Source organism: Leptidea sinapis, chromosome 25 (genome assembly GCF_905404315.1).
Source record: "Leptidea sinapis chromosome 25, ilLepSina1.1, whole genome shotgun sequence".
NCBI classification, from domain to species: domain Eukaryota; kingdom Metazoa; phylum Arthropoda; class Insecta; order Lepidoptera; family Pieridae; genus Leptidea; species Leptidea sinapis.
Genome location: NC_066289.1, coordinates 4,432,594 through 4,446,577, shown reverse-complemented (window position 1 = coordinate 4,446,577; position 13,984 = coordinate 4,432,594). Strand labels below are relative to the sequence as shown.

Genomic DNA, 13,984 nt, shown 5'->3' with positions numbered 1-13,984 from the left:
ACCAATAGATATAATATACACTAAAAAGTATAAAAATAATTGCGTATTTTTATACCATATACTGGGGAATAATTAAAAAATATTCGTTTTATTAAATCACTTAAGCTCTTTGCATATCAATCTTTTATAAATATTATAACATTACCGATGATAAGTCACACCAATTAAAGAAATTTGAGTCGTTAATGTTTTATTTAAGCACTTTTTATAGCACACTTAGGCTTGTTGATTCACACACAGTTGACACACGACTAAATAGAAAAGTGTGCCTATATTGTCTTTAAGCACATTTTTGCCGTTCCACTGTCAGACTGCGAATGATATGTCCATATGAATTTTGTAGAATGGAAACTGAACTTTTTTAAGAATAAAATAATCTTCAAAATTATAAAATACGAAAATTTGCTCAAATTTTGATTAGATTTTAAAATGGTAGTGTCTTCTATAGAAAAAAGAAGATTTTCAATTGCTTGTAATAAACTTCTTACTATAAATTACTTGTTATTGTAATTATTATTATTTCTCTCTCTCGCTCTGTTTAGTAATATGCAGTGAGATATTTGCCGGAGATCTCCGTACCACTGATTTACTTTTCTAATGATCTGGCTTTATGTATGTTTTTTTTTGTAATTTGGACGGTGTTATACTTTGGTCTGACGAGGTAAGTTTTAAAATTTAATAAAGTTACTATTTATGACAAAAATTGCATAAAACGGTATCAATAGCTTTAAGTTTGCGGAATGCTGCGACCCCTAGTTTTATAACGCATGAGTGTGATAGATGAGAAGAGTAAATGAATTATTATCGCTTGTAATATAATAACTACCCATACCTTTCGTTCACTGCATAAAAAACTATTAAGTTCATTCGTTCAATGATCTCCCATCTGAATTTTTCAATCTCAATACTTTACATACACAACATTATCAATAATATATTGAGAGGCAGCACTTAAAATATTTAATTCTTATAATTTTTATTTAATCATTCTTTAGGTGCAATTGAGAAAGGTATGCTGAGATGGTTTGGACATGTCGAGAGAATAAATGAAGAACGATTGACGAAGAAAGTGTATAAGGCCAGTGTGAATGAAAGTGTTGGAAGGGGTAGAACCTAGAGGGACGTTTCAAGATCAAATCAGGGACGTCTTGAAAAAAGGCCAGGTCAAGAGTACCTGAAACCAGAGAGCATGTATGAAAGGAATAATGAAAGTGGACGAAGCGAAACAAGTATGTAAGGATCGTAGCAAGTGGAAAGAAGTGGTCTCTGCCTACCCCTACGGGAAGCAGGCGTGATTTTATGTATGTATTAGGTGCAATGTTATATATAGCGCAAATAAATTATCTATACAGAAAACTAGTGGCGCCGTATCTCTGTCTGTTAATTGTCTAGTCTTTTGTATTTAATTAGACAATCCTTCAATATGCAATCAATGAAGAGTAGTGCCAATAAATATAGCAGAGATTATAATAAGAATATTAAGAGTAAAACCGGTGGAATGTTTTCCCAACTCTCCGTAAACAAAACATTTAAAAATTTAAATATGTATTTTAGTTTTCTTGCTTCAAAAACAGGTTTTTGGCGCTAAACCAGTACACGTTGTCAGATAGAATATTTTTAACTTCGTCATACGTAACTTGTATAAGAGTAAGGTATCACTCGCATACAATACTACCTTGTAATTTTGGTAAGAAAGAAAGAAAAATGATTTATTCAATTAGGTCAAAATTACACTTATGCATGTCGAATATTTTCAAGTCATTTTTGTTATAGTAACCTTTACCACACAAACGTTTTTTAACAATTCTTTTGAATAACGTAATACTTTTGTTTTGAACATTTTCTGGGATTTTGTTGTAAAAGCATAAACATCGCCCCACAAAAAACTTACTAACTTGACTCAGCCGAGTAGTAGGCATTATAAGTTTATGTCTGTTCCTGGTGTTAACATTATGGTTATGACAGTTTCTGGCAAATTCACTTATGTGAATGAACATACATTACATTATCAAGAATTAATATTTACTTCAATAATATAATTTATAATTATTAAATATTATATTTTAATAGCAGTAATTAAAAGCTCAAACCTTTATGCTAATATAATAAAATAATATAATAATAATAAAAAAAAATAAAATCATAATCACTGTAAAACATATTCATGTAGGTCAAGGCAATGCCACATAAGAATGTTAAACAGTTTTCTTTTCTTTTTATTACCACCGCCAATTCGGAAAGGGTTGAGCTTTAATGAGAAGAAGAAGTGGCAAGAAACAAATTGCCACTCTTCTAAATCAACATTAACAGCTTCATCTTTTTACAAATAATTTCAGTCACAATAAATGTAAAGTCATGTAATAAAAATACTCAAACGTCAAAATGTACACAGCACCTTACACGAGTAGGTCAAAAAAAATGTAAGTTAATACTTAAAAACAAGAGTTATTGAGCTGTCCACGCACACCGTAAATAAATAAAGGTATTTTGCAAGCACTTTATTTAAGATTATAAAAAATATAATAACTTTAATTTCACGAGAACTCAACCAAATATTAAAAACAGAAGTTCATCTACAATATATTATGTAACACTCACTAAATACCTCTTCTTACAATTTGACCAATTTGCTTGTATAGTATAATTCATAATTATAAATATTACATTTTATTACGAGTAATTAAAACTCCAATCCTAAGGCAAATAAGTAAAGATATATTTAAACTTTTAACTCAAAATGCGTATATTATAAATATAAAAATAATGAATTAAAGTGTCCGAATACAGGACCGACAGGTCAGCTAAACTATTATCATAATATTTATCCAACAATATGGATTATTATGTAATGATTATTATATCGGTAAAAAATATTTTTTTTTGTACATAATATTATGGGAAGCATATTGTTTGAATCATAAATAATAATAAGCAACAAAAAATAATTATGAAACATTTAATAAAATTTATGCTCAAATAAAATTTGAAAACAAATACTTATGAACGATGCGGGACTCGCAGCCGCGACCTCTCGCGTTCTGTGCGAAATTAAACAAAGAGCGACATCTCAAGCCAATTTCCAAATATGCAAATATTGGGGTTGAGCAGGCTATCAACTGTATGGTAGACCCTGTAGATCCACAACCTGAGAGTTGAACAATACAAGATTTTATCACTCGAACGCTTGACTCAGTTTGTATGAGCGTTCGCACGGAACGCGAGAGGTCGCGGTTCGAGTCCCGCATCGTTCACAAAATTTTAAAGTGAAACTTTTATTACATCGTCTCAAACTTTTTCATCTGTGTGTTGCATGTCGCGTGACGGTCGGGCGGCGCCTATAGTTCGCAGCAGCTGACCGTGTAGTGTATAGACTATTACTCATTTGTGCCAGTGCTCCACGCTATTTTCTTTGTTTTTATTATTTCCCATTATCATTCCAGTTTTCCAAGCATAAAATAAAGATTGATTAAGCGATTTTTATACCCTTAATTGAATATTATTCCAAAATTTTTTAGTTAAATGCCTATAATGTGAAATAAAGTTTCACTTTTGCCGTGGTTTCATAAAACCACACAATCCTTTTTTTATTTATGTAATTAATCCCAGGCTATCACTTTACAATATAACAAATTGTTTAAATTTTATGCTGACTATACAAACTCTTTGTATTTTACTATAATATTAATAATAAATGTTCATTTCATACACACATTTAAGCTTAATTTGTGTAAGCTGTTGCTTTTAATGAAAATAACTTGTTTTTATAAGGAATTATTATTTTTCTTTTAATAAATGAATATAACAGAATACATACCATTTAAATAATGTGGATCACCACAGCATAATTCAAAATACAACAGAATCACAAAATATTTGATATTCATAGTGAGTACGTGTGCTGCCTAGTAAAACTAATATAATATTACTGCTTACATTGGCTAGATTATATAATATACATTATGATTAAATATTTTTTTGCTTTATAAATGTTAATTAAGTGACGAGCGTGATTGTAGTAGTACTTAGAATTTAAATAAAGAATCATTAGTGACACTGTATTGTAATGGTCATGGTAATAATAATTTCGAACGAAATAGTAATTTTAGCCAAGATTATTTAATTAAAAAAAAAGGCTGCACTACAATGAGGAACTGTATAACAGTAATTTCACTACAAATTCATTAAAATGTTTCACTACCAAAAACTGTTTTGTTATGATAACTAGCCATTTTTTTATGGAATAGGAGGACAAACGAGCGTACGGGTCGCCTGGTGTTAAGTGATCACCGCCGCCCACATTCTCTTGCAACACCAGAGAAATCACAAGAGCGTTGCCGGCCTTTAAGGAAGGTATGCGCGCTTTTTGCGCTAGCTTGTGGCGTTTTGTGCGAAGGTGGAAATTGGCAGCAGGAATCAGGTTAAACTGCTCTTCGGAACACTCACCGTGATAAATGCGGAAGACACAATGATGCGACGTCTCTACGCAAAGCCAAGTGATCCAGCCGTTCAACAATTCGAGCTGCTCTGCGTTGCACACGGGCAAATGGATCGAGCTGATTCTGGGGTGCGCCAGACCAGAGATGACAGCAATACTCCATGTGTGGCCGGACCTGCGCTTTGTAGAGCGCTAAAATATGGGCCGGCTTGAAGTATTGCCGTGCTCTATTGATGACGCCCAGCTTCTTTGAAGCCAATTTGGCTTTGCCCTCCAGATGGCCACGTAATTGGCAATCGCTTGAGATTTCGAGACCCAGTTAGAGCGCAGTTAATGACTTTTACCAAGTTTCGTTCTAAAGTGATTTTCGTAGGTTATATTAAAAAAAAAACACTAAATAACATAAACGAGTCTTGTAAAAACGCAATTGTTCATTATTTCACTACTTTGATTTTTTTTAAAGTTTACAACGTTATTTAATGATTTTAATAGAACCAATAGTGCCAAAATTATAATTATCAGCTTTATACATACGTACATTTATTAATAACTTCCAAATTAGAACAGACAGAAATTCGTGACTTTTTGCATTTTATAGAGCTCGTCAAGGCGATGTTCAAACAGTTATTAACTCTACTTAATGGTTTTTTGCACTTAGTGAGTAAACCGACGATATTATATTTTTTAAGGTTTTTAGTTTTAGGTTCATTGTTCCAGTATACCTTTTTTTGTTTCTGTATATTATCTTTTATAATATGTATTAACCATAATAAACATACTTATTAAAATATTATATAAGCAACTATGAGTCGTAAATAATTATACAAGTGGGTGTGATATGGCTGACAAGAAGTGCATATTAATAATTAGTTACAAAAGTAACATGTACATTTTTGGGTTTTTTTTGCCATAATCACCACGCAGGCAATTGGCAGGCGGGTTGGCGATCGCAGTAAGTGGTGTGTTCTTAGCAAAAGATGCTGCTGCCTATCCTCCGTTGTTTGTATCCCTTAGTCGCCTCTTACGACACCCACGGGAAGAGATGGGGTAGTGCTATTCTGTTGCGACACCACACGCACACACACAGTTACCATCTATATTCTAATAATTCTACCGGTTTATAAGATCATCCATGACCAGCTTTTTGAAAGAGCCGACACTAGTGGAAATATATCCTCCACCATAAAAATATGTCGTCCTCTTCCGTAAAAAATAAGCTACTAAAATAATAGTTTATACTTAATGCAATGCTGCAATTAATTTTATGTTGGTGTGTTTCACAAACATTTTACACTAGTAAATGATTTTTCAGATAAAGCTGAGATAAGTGTTGAAGCTGACTTGAACGAAATTGAAAAGCATGGTGTTAAATACTGGAATATCAAGGACTATAAACAGGGCTATAAACTGAAAGATAAGAGCGTAGTTGTATTCGATAACCTTTTCGGTGGTAACGATGTTCTTGGTAAGTATTATTATTTATATATATTTTATTTATTTCACATCTATATATTAAAATTAAAATTTTTATATCTGTTTGTGCCGTTGTTTTTCACGGGAACCTGAAGTTTATAGCAGTGTTCAGTATAATTTTTACGTTGATTAGAATTTTTATTGACTGTTATTATGGGGAATCTATATTATTTTTAATTTTAGCTTTCAATTTAGACAATATTTTACGCGTATATTCATTTAGTTAATAATTTATTTCAGTATTAGTTACAAGCATTTGACCCCTTTTAAAAACAATTTCATTAAGATTCGCGATTCTCACGTTATTAATCAACTCTCAAGCGATTAAACGAACGAACCATTGTACAAAAAGCTACAGAGATCAAGACTGTTACTGCATATTTGGTCAAAAAATTTATTATAATCACCCCAGTGCAGGAAGTAATATCATTTTTAATTCGAATTCGAGTTACCATAGTGATCATTGCAAAAGCCGATATATTTCGAGCTCAATAAAATACTAACGATACGTGTCCTTTATCTATCTATCGACAAATTGAATAATAATTTTTATTTCAAATCCAATTTCCCAAACATACTTAGTCCGAAGAGGATCGGGAAACCAAGGATCGCCGCTCAGGATTCTTGAAAAGCCCATAAAATGCACTGCAATTCCGCTCGTAGCCTTTATGCCTTTATCGGTAACGAGTACTGAACTACGACAAGTGTTCAGTTTTTCGAATTATGCGAGGAAGTTTTGAACAACTTGATACTAGGTTTCATCCGTTGGTAGGGAGCGGACAGCCTTCTACCAAGAGGTCCAAGAGGGAGATGCCCCAACTTCTCTCGGAAACACTTAAAATTTATTAAGTACCTAATCTACCTCTCATACTTCTTTGCTTTTGCTTTATAACGTATATGAATAGTGTCATCAACAGCCAGAAGACGTCCACTGCTAGACAAAGGCCTCCCCCAAAGATCTCCATGACGATTGGTCATGCACTGCCCTCATGCAATGTACTCCGGCGATCCTGATCAGATCGTCGGTCCATCTTGTGGGGTACCAACACTTCGTCTTCCGGTACGTGGTCATGATTCCAGGACTTAACTGCTCCCACGGCCACCTATCCGTCGAACGCTTCCCACTGCCACTTCAGTTTTGCAATCATCTGGGCTATTTCGGTGACTTAGGTTCTCTTACGGATCTCCTTATTTCTGATTTGACCTTGCAGAGAAACTCCCTCTCCATTGCCCTCTGAGTGACAATGAGCTTTCTCATCAGGCCCACAGTTAGCGACCACGTCTGCGTACTGTATATCATCACTGGCAACACACACTAGTTGAAAACCTTCGTCTTCAGTTACTGTGATATTTGGGACGAGGAGATTTTGCGAGGCTTTCCAAACCCTGCCCATCCGAGTTGGATTCGACGTCTGACCTCTTTCGCGAAGTTGGTCCTGCCTAACTAGTTTGTTTGTCCAAGGTAGACGTATTTGTCAACAATTTCGAGAGTAGACACAGTTCCCAATTGTCTCGGGAGTTGGTTCGGCATGGATATTTGACATGATCAAATAAAAATCAATTCGTGTATATGACTTTATTACTTATTGATTTACTTATTGATACATATTGATTCCTTTAGAATTCTATTTGATGTTAATTCAAACACTACAACAGCTTGGGAAACAAATGGCGCTCTATAGAGAAGAAACGTCGTAAAAAACTCTCCCAGCATTCTTTTCTGCGCTCTTTTTAATAAAATAAAACATGCAATATTTTATTGTCTCTTGTCGCTTGGATATTCAGCTATGGGGTAGTAAGATTTACGACAGAGACATTTTTTAATGAAATATGCATCGTAATATCAAACATAATTTGTTGCAGCTTCCGCGGCTAAGGAGGTCATTGCACAGAGTGGAAATGAAATCTAGAGGTCGGTTCTCCCATCATTGCTGACTTTATTAAGGGTGTCGTCAGTGTCGTCAACAAGATGTTCCACAGCATCCCTATTTCCGAACTAATTTATGACTAATGATATATTACTTGATATAGGTACAGGTAGTAAGGGCAAAATAAATTGTTTATTTTTTTATTCGTTTTCCTACACTTGTTTATAATTCCTCCTCTGTGTATTATCTAGTATCTATACATCTATGTATGTATGTGATCTTTGAACGCAGTAAGCTGAATATTTTCACCGGTATTGAGATGAAAATATATTTTCAATACTTTGGCCTTGTATCCCATAACCAAGATTCCCAGAATAATGAAATGTATTCAATAGTCATGTATCCATCGGATTCATTGAAGGTAATTCGGATTCACTTAAACAATAGTACAGTTATGCAGTTTGAGTGATGATAAATGCCTTTACTTTGAAGGCAATTTCATTAATCAGAATATTATGTATAAAGTTCGATAACTCATTAATAATATTACGAAGTGAGTGAAAAATGAATGAATTCTTAATTTGGTTACAGCAATACATAGGTTTTGTATTAAATATAGGTATTTCGTTCATTATGAGTAACAATACGAGCAAGATGTCAAGTGAAGAAGAAGAATATACTTAATATTATTGACTAGAAATAGTGAATGTCAACGCCATGATTATGTTGTCTTCTCTGTACGTCATATATTATGATATCACCCCCAACATCTAGATGTGTGGCGTTCCTCCACAGAGCAGTTTTCATGGAACTTTCTTCCACGCACTACAAATGAACGATATGGGTACTACGATACGACATGGGTACCTTCACAATGTGCGTACACCTTCGTCAAAGGTCGGCATAGCTCCTGTGATTCCTTTGGAAAGTTTGTAATTTATATGGAGATTTTCAACTTTTTACCTTCCGTGAGATATAGGTCATACTAATAATCCTGATTCTGGTCAATCTCCACTTGTCTTTCAGCTTATTATGAAACATGCGTCCCTACTTCGCCCTATGGCCTTACCTTAAGTTTTCAGCTGTGAGCTTTCAAGATTTTGCAGGCTTGGCAGCTTTAGGCATGATAAGTACGCATAGCGGATCCGGTAAACTAGAGGCCTATAGCTATTACCTCCCTGCTCTCCAAAATCATGGAGAGCATAATTAACCACCAGCTCTTGGTATACCTAGTGGGTCACCAGTTGATCAACGACCGACAGTACGTCTTTCACCATGGTCGATCGGCAGGTGATCTTCTGGTATACCTAAGACATTGATGTGCGGTCGCTATCGAAAGCAAAGGGGAAGGCCCGGCAGTTAGCCTGGATATAGCGAAGCCCTTTCATCGTGTATGGCACAAGGCATTTTCTCAAAATTAATTCCTTTAGAATTCTTTTTGATGTCATTTCTGATAACTACTAGATTCTACTACTACTACCGCTTCGGAAACAAGCGCTGCGCTCTGAGAGAGATGAAGCGGCGCAAGAAACTCTCCCAGCATTTTTTTTGCACTCTTTTCCATAAAAATATACAATATTGTACAGTCATTTCTATCGCTATAAAATAATCCTAATAATCCCAAGGCGCTCCCTCCCTCATTTGGACATCCCGAGATCTTATGTAAGTGGACCTCCAGCTTCCTCACTGGGCGCAGCATACAGGTCGTTATCGACAGTCATTGCTCGAATCCCAAGCCCGTGAACGCTGGAGTGCCCCAAGGCTGTGCGCTATCTCCCACACTATTTTTCTGCATATCAATCATATGTAGGACACCTCCAACATACATTGCAATGCAGACGACAGCACTGGTGATGCCGTATACACGGGCCATGCAGGTCTCTCTCGGGAAATCGTTGACGGGAGAAACTTGTGTCTTCTATCGAGTCCTTTCTTAAGAAGGTCGCGGAATGGGGTTAATTTAACCTTGTCCAATTTAACCCCCAGAAGACTCAAGTTTGCGCGTTTACCACTAAAACTTTTGTCGTTTCACCGCTCTTCGACAACTTCTCATAAAGCTTTGCCTAGAATCGGAATTCTGGGTCTCGATATCTCGAGCAATTGCCAATTTCGCGGCCATCTGGAGAGCAAAGCCAAATTGGCTTCGAAAAAACTGGACGTCATACAGCGCAGGTCGGGCCACATATAGAGTATTTCTGTCTAGGGTATTCTCTGGTCTGGCGCACCCCAGTATCAGTTCGATCCATTTGACCGCGTGCAACGCAGAGCAGATCGAATTGTCGGGGACCCGGTGCTCTGTGAACGGCTGGATCACTTGGTGTTGCGTAGAGACGTCGCTTCATAGTGTGTTTTCTACAGCATTTATCACGGGGAAGAGCTATTTCATCTGATTCCTGCCACCAAATTCCACCTTCGCACGACATACCACAAGTTAGGATATCATCCCCACGATCTGGATGTGTGGCGGTCCTCCACAGAGCGGTTTTCAAGGAGCTTTCTTCCACGTACTACAATGCTGTGGAATGAACTTCCTTGTACGGTGTTTCCATGACATGGGTACCTTCAAAAAAAGCGCGTACACCTTCCTTCAAGGCCGGCAGCGCTCCGGTGATTCCTCTGGTGTTGCAAGAGAATGTGGGCGGCGGTGATCACTGAACACCAGGTGACCCGTACGCTCGTTTGTAATCCTTTTCAATTTTTTGCACACTCGTCGCAATTAATACTTCTTCTTTCAGTTTTTTATCAATTAGTGAATTGGTCTCAACTCACCAAACACATTTAGCTTGATTTTTATTTTAATATGCTTTATTTAGATTTGTTTTTCATGTCAAATCAATGTTTATAGTTATATAGGAAAATCTGAAATTTACCAGTTAATTTTGTTTTATTACAAAATTGGAATTTAAAACCAAAATTGTAAGCGACTTAGTAATATTTATTATGAAATTCATATTGCGCCTTATGAATTATTTTTCTTTATTATTTTAATGGCCAGTTGGTTCTTGCTATTGCAATCCTATGGGCAGAAGAATCACACTTGTTTATTGTTTATTTTCAATTTAATATAGATAATGCTTAATTTATAAGAACAGGTAAGGTAGTCTCTTCTTTGCAACAAAAAAAAATTATTAGAAATGAAAAGCACTTAAAGTGTTAGTGACGCTATTCAGCAAATTTCAGCAAATCAACACAAATAAAACGGGCGTGAAATCCTTTCGAGATAATGAGAATATCTAGCAGCACCTCTCACAGTCGTCCTCCAGTTCCTACAGTCCTCCGACAGGACTAGAGCATCGTTGCTCACTTATAAGGTCTAGAAAGGCCCATTTCTTAATAATATATAATAATAAATAATAATAAATTTATTACCAGAATTAAGATACATACAAAGAAATTAAAGTTTACACGATACACTTCAACATAATTGTGAATATTTGAGTACCTTGTACGTTATATGTACTGAGTGTTGGCTCTGCACTAAGCAAAGGTGCTTGTGACACAGAAGCCGGGAAACACAGTTACTAAAAAAGTTACTTCTATTTGACTCGCGGAACATAGCATGGAGATGGTAGAAAAATAATAGTAAATTAATAAAATTAATGAAAATAAAAATAAAAACTTCTTAACAAACAATAAAGTGTGCGTGTGTGTGTGTAAGTTTGTCTGTGTGTGTGTGTGAGTGTCAGTGATTGTGTGTGACAGTTTCAATCCTTTTTATAAAATTGTCTGAATGATATTTTCAGTTTCTTGATAATCTAGTCTCATTAAGTATAATTAAATTTTTCGTTTTGAATCGCGGGTAGTAAGATTTTTCAGGTTTAAAATACGGCAAAGTTTATTGTATATATGTGGCAGAAGAAAATACGGTAGTCTTTTGATAAAGGTGCTATTAACCTGGGGGTTAGGAATTTTAAAGACTCTTTGTTTGATTAGATCATTGTATTGCGGATAATCTAAAACTCTGCTGTGAGTTGTAATAGTTGCTCTCAGAATGAACAGTTGACGTACGCGGAGAACGTTACTCTCTTTATATAACAAGTCGGTACTGTATCTATATTTTTTACGTAACATTTAGGACTGCACATTGTGCTCTTTCCAGATTAATGAAAAGAGTTTTTGCGGCACCTCCCCAAACAGTAATGCAGTATGTAAGTATTACTTGGCACAAGGTTTTGTAAACTAAAATTAAAGTATCTTTCCCAGAGTATCTTAGTTTTTTCATAATCACGATAATTTTTCGGACCCGTGTTGAGAGATTATTTATTTGAAAACTTTGTGACAGTTGTTCATCTATTATAATTCCAAGGTACTTTATATTGCTGATTTGGTCTATAATTTTACAGTTGTTATGACATTGATGCATAGAAGGTGATGGGCAAGTGTGAAGAATTAATGGTTTATTTGACGGTGGACTTGAAGCTTTAGTTTTATGAAATGCTATGTATTTAGTTTTATCAAAATTTAATGTTCGAAGATTTTTGCATGAACCAGTTGCTGATAGAAATCATACCTTTTTCTGCTTTTTCATATACCTCATTCCAATTTCTCCCTTCGAATAAAACCACTGTGTCATCCGCATAGCAAATAATATCAGCCTTAATGTTAGTCAGTGAAAATAAATCGCTCATATATAGAAGGAAGAGTGTCGGCCCCAGTATACTTCCTTGAGGAACACCAAAATCTATTCGCCGTTGGTCACTGATCATGTTTCCTACACGTACTCGTTGTGTTCGATCGGAAAGGTAGCTAGAGAACCAGTTGTAAGCCAACCCTCGTATACCCGCAAACTGAAGTTTTTGTAGAAATATTGGCTTTGAAACTGTATCAAAGGCTTTGGCAATTTCTTGTACAGTAATCTTACAGGTTACATTAGTCAGTCACAACAAAGTGAAAGTACAATCACCACTATCTTCTTCTTCGCGTGCCTCTCCGACAAGCAAAGTTTATCATTCATCTTTGCAATTTTAACTGTATGTCCTTCGCGAGGCGAAATAGTTAGAAACACCACTATACGATGAGCAAAAAATATACTCCAAAATCATAATCACAAAGTGACGGAATTTCTACTATGAAACGAACAGAGAAAGAATATACATACTTCTATATTCAATTCAGCATAATATTCGTTCGTATTTAAGGAAAAATATATAAATTTAAGGAATAAGTTTTATATATATATTTAACGTATCAACATAATATTATGTAGTATTTGGGCGATAGATAGGTACTACAAACAAAAAGTTAAGCAGAAGTCCAATTTAATGATTTAACTATGTTTCTAAACTCACCGAAACTCAGAATATTCAAAAACACTAACTAAAACTCACAATGACTTTAAGAATCGATCAAAAAACATTAAATTACATTAATTGTTAATAAATGATGTCACAAAAATTTTAACAAAATAACAACCGACTTCAAAAACACTATTTCATAATAAAAGGTATTAATAATATGCACTAAAAGTATAAAAATAATTGCGTATTTTATACAATCTTATTAATTAATCTAATTCTATTAACGATTATTGTTATTTTTTAATTTTGTCGCACATACTTGTTGCAAATTGTAGACTTTTGTGGTTTTCTCATGGATACCATTGTCAGATCCGGACCAAATTGCAATAAGACTACACGGGAAGCACCAGCGGTCAATTAAAAAAGGAATTTTCAAAATCCTCTTTTCTACGATCAAGGTACCAACCAGCACACTTATTTGCTTTACATTTAAATAAAGCTTTGAAAACATTTAAGACCAACTAGATGTGACATATTTACGTTACTAAAATAAACATATCCTAATAACTTATTTAACTTAGCCTTGATCGAGTTGTTGTTGTGTTTATCGTTGGTAACATTTAATATTTTTCCTTATCTGGTCTTGTTATTCGAGTAAATTTCGAGTTGTACCAATTACTTTCGCCGGGGTAACAAATCACCATTCACTAATTGAAAGTACGTGAACGAATGAAAAGTTGATTGTGCATTAAGTCTTCATTGATTAATTTATCTCAGTTCAGTTAAAAACATGATAGGTAGCGCATTATGAAATAATGGGGGGTTCTCACTTATCACTTAGGGATAAGTGAGAACCCCGGGTCGCTTGTTGTTCACTGACATTAAGGCTTAGGACCGCGCCAACGGCCTTGAGGAATCGAGCAGAGCTAAGTTACATCTCCCGTATAAAATCGGCATAGATTTAAATCGGA

At 35.0% G+C, this 13,984-nt stretch overlaps 1 protein-coding gene across 2 annotated transcripts in view; it reads left to right on the top strand.

Moving 5' to 3' along the window:
* Positions 1-7,977, top strand: part of LOC126972073 (O-acyltransferase like protein-like) — a 283,177-nt gene extending 275,200 nt beyond the window's left edge. For both annotated transcript variants that reach the window (XR_007731041.1, XR_007731040.1), the window contains 2 exons: positions 5,748-5,900; positions 7,772-7,977. The gene's annotated coding sequence lies outside the window, so the exon portion shown is untranslated. The remainder of the gene's footprint in view (positions 1-5,747; positions 5,901-7,771) is intronic.
* Positions 7,978-13,984: the final 6,007 nt, after the last annotated feature.